Below are 5713 nucleotides of genomic sequence, written 5' to 3' on the forward strand. Positions count from 1 at the left end.
AAAAAAAAAAAAAAAGAAAAAAAAAAAAAAAAAAAAAAAATAAAAAAAAAAGGATAAGTTTAAACACTTCCATACATTTCCACGCAGCAGCCAGTACATCTTTCTGTATCAGTGCAATGTGCGGCTCCCTCAACAGTATCAGGCAGGAGACGAAACCCAACACACGCTCCCCCACATACCAGGCGAGGAATACCAAGACCACACGCTCCCCCAACATAAACCAGGCAGAGAAACCAGAACACACGCTCCCCCCAACATTATCAGGCAGAGAAACCAGACACAACGCTCCCCTCAACATAACCAGGGCAAGCAGGAAACCAGACACACGCTCCAACAAACCAAGGCAGAGAAACCAGAACCACATGCTCCCTCAACTTACCCAGGGCTCAAGAGAAACTACCGACACCACAGCCCTCAACATTAATCAGGCAAAGAGAAACAGACACACGCCCCCCCTGCAGCGAAAAGCCAGGGGCAGAGACCAGAACACACGCATCCCTCAACATAACAGGCAGAGAAACCGACACCAGCTCCCCCAACATAACAAGGCAGAGAAACCAGACACACGCTCCCTCAAACATTATCAGGAGAGAAACCCACAACGCCCCTAACATTACCAGGGCAGAGAGAAACACACAACCCCCCTCAACATACCAGGGCAGAGGAAACCAACCACGCTCCTAACAACACCAGGCAGAGAGAAACCAGCACACCGCCTCCCAACATTATCCCCAGGCAGGAAACACAACGACACGCTCCCCAACACCGGGCAGAAGAACCAAGACACACGCCATCTTTTTTCCCACATAGAGAACCGGGCAGGGAGATAACCAGGACACGCCCCTCCATATCAGCGCACGAGGAAATTTCACAACACGCTCCTTCTCAAATATCAGGGCAAGAAACCGCACACTTCCCTCACATTTTTTTTCAGGCACGAGTTTTTCCAGGCCACTTTCATTAATTTTTCAAAAAGAAGACACTATTATTTTATTTGACACATCTCGTATATGATAGATTATAAATAACCCAAGGTTGTGCAGGTTTGTGAATTTTTTCTGCAAACAACGCTTCCCTTCACGATTTGACAATCCTGGAGAATGGAGAACCCGATAGGTAATGACTGTCTACATTAATTGACATTGCATTAACACTTTACATCACAAATGCGGCGAATTTATTTATGTACATTACTAACGGTGACATAAATGGGAATTATCATAACAAAACAAACAAAGGGAAAACAATTTCCCAAAACATGACTATCATTGCACAAGAATTGCGGATAGTGAAGGGGATTTAGCGTTCTTTTTTTTTTTGTGGTGTTGTGAGAAAGACTGCCCTTATGGAGAGAGGACTGGCCTGTGTGGTGAGTTTTGAGAGAGACGCCCTTCTGAGAGAGGAGGGGCCGGTGGTTGTGAGAGAGGACGCCCTGTCTGTTGATTGGAGAGACTGCTGACGAGGGACCGCCCTTCTTGGAGGGAAGCCGTGGAGAATGAGACTGGCCTCTGCGCCTGGCTTCTGCGGAGAACTCTGGAGAGAAGACTGGCCCTCTGCGAGAGAAGACTAGGCCCCTTCCTGGAGAGGAGCAGGAGACTGGCCCTTCGGAGAGAGAGACTGCCCTTCTGGATGAGAGAGACTGGCCTTGGACGAGAGACCGGCCTATATCTTCACCCCTCCCCCTCTTCTTGTCTCAACATTTTGTAAATATACTCAAGATGCTTTTCACTGACAGCCACAATCAATAATCAGCTAGTCTCTCTGTAGACACTCACAGGCCCGCACTCTTACGCACACTACAACACACCACACCTCCATATTCCTCACTCACACCATATAAGCACATACATTTATACTGACACTACACACACCCCTCACCAGGACAGTGAACTTTCCCTGAGCAGTTCAGAGCGAAGAGGTTCCTCCTCTGGGTTGACTTGAAGATTCCTTCCTTAATCCTCGTTTCTGATTGGATCAATCACAGACATACATACAGTCAAGGGTCAACCATTAGCACATTCTTGCAGTAGTGGAAATTTCAGTGTTATTCCGGGACTAATAAACACAAAAAATGCTCATTCTCTCTCACACCACACAACACACAACACACACACACACACACACACACACACACACACACACACACACACACACACCACAACACACACACACACCACACACACCACACACACACACACACACCACACACACAGCCAGTAGCGTCTGTCCCTCTCGGTACCTTGTATGCCTGGAAGAGGTGTATTGCTCGGGAGACATCAAACTTGCGTGCCAGAGAGAACTTTAGGCGGTTGGCTGAGGACCAGTGCACTGTGGGGATGCTCCCTGCACGCACCTCACTCAGAAACTCCTCCACGCCTGGGGGGAAGGGGACGGGACGGATGGGAGGGACCAGATGGTTGGGCGGGGGGGATGGTGGGAAGGAGGGGTTGAGAAAAGGACAGAGAAGGAACAAGTTGAGTGTGAGGTTGGAGAGAGAGGACAGAGAGGACAAGTGAGGTGAGGTGAGAGAAGACGAGGGACAGAGAAGGACAGTGAGGCAGGTGAGAGTTTGATGAGAGAGAGACGAGAGAGGGACAAGTATGAGGTGGGGTTGGGTGGGAGAGGACAGAAAGGGACAAGTGAGGTGGGGTTGGAGAGAAGGACAGAGAAGGACAAGTAGTGAGGTTGGAGAGAGGGACAAGAGAAGGGAACACGTGACGGTGAGGTTGCGAGAGAGAGACAGAGAAGACAAGTGAGGGTGGAGTTGGGTGGAGAGGGACAGAGAAGGGACAAGTGAGGTGTGGGTGGGAGAGGAGGACAGAGAAGGGACAAGGGAGGGTGGGTTGGAGAGAGAGGACAGAGAAGGACAAGTGGAGGGTGAGGTTGGAGAAGCAGGACAGAGAAGGAGCACGTGAGGTGGGTGAGAGAGAGGACAGAGAAAGGACAAGTGAGGGTGGGGTTGGAGAGAGAGGACAGAGAAGGACAATGAGGGTGAGGTTGGAGAGAGAGAAGAGAAGGGAACGTGAGGGTGGGTTGGAGAGAGAGGACAGAGAATAGGGAACAAAGTGAGGGTGAGGTTGAGAGGAGAGAGAAGAACAAGTGAGGGTGGAGTTAGGAAGAGGTTGGAGAGAGAGGACAGAGAAGGGACAAGTGAGGGTGAGGTTGGAGAGGGAGAGAGAAGAAAAGTGAGGGTGGAGTTGGAGAGAGAGGACAGAGAGAGGACAAGTGAGGGTGGGGTTGGAGAGAGAGGACAGAGAGAGGACAAGTGAGGGTGGGGTAGTTATAAGAAGGGGAGAGGAGAGCTAAAAGAGTTGTTGACACTTGTGTCTCATGGTTGTGGTGTGTTGTGCTGGTGACTACAGTATTCAATGTAACCAACATCCCCAGGAAGTAGCAACCAAGACCAGTCACCTATTGGCTTAATCAACAGCAACTCAATCTCTGATTGTTTGATAGAAAGACAGTCGGACAGATAAACACACGGCCAACATCACGTGATTGACAGATATACACACTAGAGGTCGACCGATTAATCGGCATGGACGATTTACTAGAGCCGATTTCAAGTTTTTCATAACAATTGGTAATCGGCATTTTTGGGGCGCCGATTATGGCCGATCACATTGCAATCCACGAGGAAACTGCGTGGCAGGCTGACCACCTGTTATGTGAGTGCAGCAAGGAGCCACGGTAAGTTGCTAGCTAGCATTAAACGTATCTTATAAAAAATAATAAATCTTCACATAATCACTTGTTAACTACACATGGTTGATGATATTACTAGGTTATCTAGCTTGTCCTGCGTTGCATATAATCGATGCGGTGCCTGTTAATTTATCATCGAATCACAGCCTACTTCGCCAAACGGGTGATGATTTAACAAAAACACAATCGTTGCACAAATGTACCTAACCATAAACATCAATGCATTTATTAAAATTAATACACAGAAGTATATATTTTTTAAACCTGCATATTTAGTTAAAAGAAATTCATGTTAGCAGGCAATATTTACTAGGGAAATTGTGTCACTTCTCTTGCGTTCACTGCAGGGTATATGCAACAGTTTGGGCCACCTGGCTATTTGCGAACTAATTTGCCAGGAATTTACATAATTATGACAAAACATTGAATGTTGTGCAATTGTAACAGTATAGCTTCCGTCCCTCTCCTCGCTCTGCACACACCAACAACAGTCACTCACAAAGCATCGTTACCCATCGCGCCACAAAAGCCGCGGCCCTTGCAGAGCAAAGGGGAACCACTACTTCTAGGTCTCAGAGCGAGTGACGTCACCGARTGAAACACTATTAGCGCGCACCACCGCTAACTAGCTAGCCATTTCACATCGGCCACACAATGTAACAGCAATATTTAGACTTAGGGTTGCCACACACAGGCTAACGTTAGCCCGAGAGGAAGACCGAGTTTACCCACATCCTCTTTGGCTTACCACATGTAGTCCTAGTTAGGTAACTATAGTAAGAAAACATTGCTGATTAATTTGAGCAAAATACGACTTCCTTTCAGAAGTCATACAAGGTTGCGTTATATACGTCTAGTGACATGTTTTTTTGAGTACTGTTTGGTCTCAGTCATAGCACGCACGTTAGCTATCAATTTTACGCCAGTCGGCTCACAGAATTTCTCCCAAATTCCTAGTAACAGTTACTTTTTATGTCATTCACCTGGCTGGCTAGACTGCAAGTTAACGTTAACACACCCCATCATCGATGACGAAAGAGCCGCTATCAGATATAAAATAGCTGATGCTAGACCACACTGCCATAGTTCATCTGTTTATTTAACTAGTTAAATGTATTTAATTAAACTACATTGGCAACAGTAGACGAGTTCTTAGGCCCTAGCTAGTAGCTACGACTTGCTCGGTCCTCTCATCTCTTAGCTAGGCTAACGTTAGTTGTTATTTGACTAATGCAGCTACTCTAGCTAGCGAGTACACGCATTATGTGCTATATCAATCATGTACCACTTAACGTGCATTTGTAACGGGAGTTAACATTTGAGGTTAAGTTTTTTCCAGGGACGTTTCTATGTACTCCTTTGCCAAAATGGTTGTTGAAGTAGTTGGTACAATCCGTTGTCAAGTGTCGAACGGATGTTGTTGTTGTGCGTATCCCCTACGTCACTGGATATAATTGGAAGCTTAAAGGTCCACCCAGTTCAAGCACATGACGTAGGGCTGTGTGTATTAGAGGTCGACCGTATTTGATTTTCTGATTTCGATTATTGGAGGACCTAAAAAAGCTGATATAAATCGGCCGATTTTTTAAATATATATGTTATATATATATATATAATAATGACAATTAACAACAATACTGAATGAACACTTATTTTAACTTAAATAATACATAAATAAACATTTAGTCTCAAATAAATAATGAAACATTTCAATTTGGTTTAAATAATGCAAAAACACAGTGTTGGAAAGAAAGTAAAAGTGCAATATGTGCCATGTAAGAAAGCTAACGTTAGTTCCTTGCTCAGAACATGAGAACATATGAAAGCTGGTGGTTCCTTTTAACATGAGTCTTCAATATTCCAGTTAAGAAGTTTTAGGTTGTAGTTATATAGGAATTATGACGCGTCGACTATTTCTCTCTCTACCATTTGTATTTCATATACCTTTTGACTATTGGATGTGTCTAATAGGCACTTTAGTATTGCCAGCCTAATCTCAGGTAGTTGA

The 5713-nt window shown here is 45.5% G+C and overlaps 1 long non-coding RNA gene across 1 annotated transcript; it reads left to right on the forward strand.

Moving 5' to 3' along the window:
- The first annotated feature begins 2782 nt into the window (after window positions 1-2782).
- On the forward strand, window positions 2783-3270 carry LOC139026194 (uncharacterized). Its single transcript, XR_011477942.1, has 3 exons — window positions 2783-2996; window positions 3120-3185; window positions 3221-3270. It is a non-coding gene; the product is annotated as an uncharacterized lncRNA (long non-coding RNA).
- Window positions 3271-5713: the final 2443 nt, after the last annotated feature.

The sequence above is a fragment of the Salvelinus sp. IW2-2015 genome, unplaced genomic scaffold, assembly GCF_002910315.2.
Source record: "Salvelinus sp. IW2-2015 unplaced genomic scaffold, ASM291031v2 Un_scaffold4098, whole genome shotgun sequence".
In the NCBI taxonomy this organism is placed as follows: Eukaryota; Metazoa; Chordata; class Actinopteri; order Salmoniformes; family Salmonidae; genus Salvelinus; species Salvelinus sp. IW2-2015.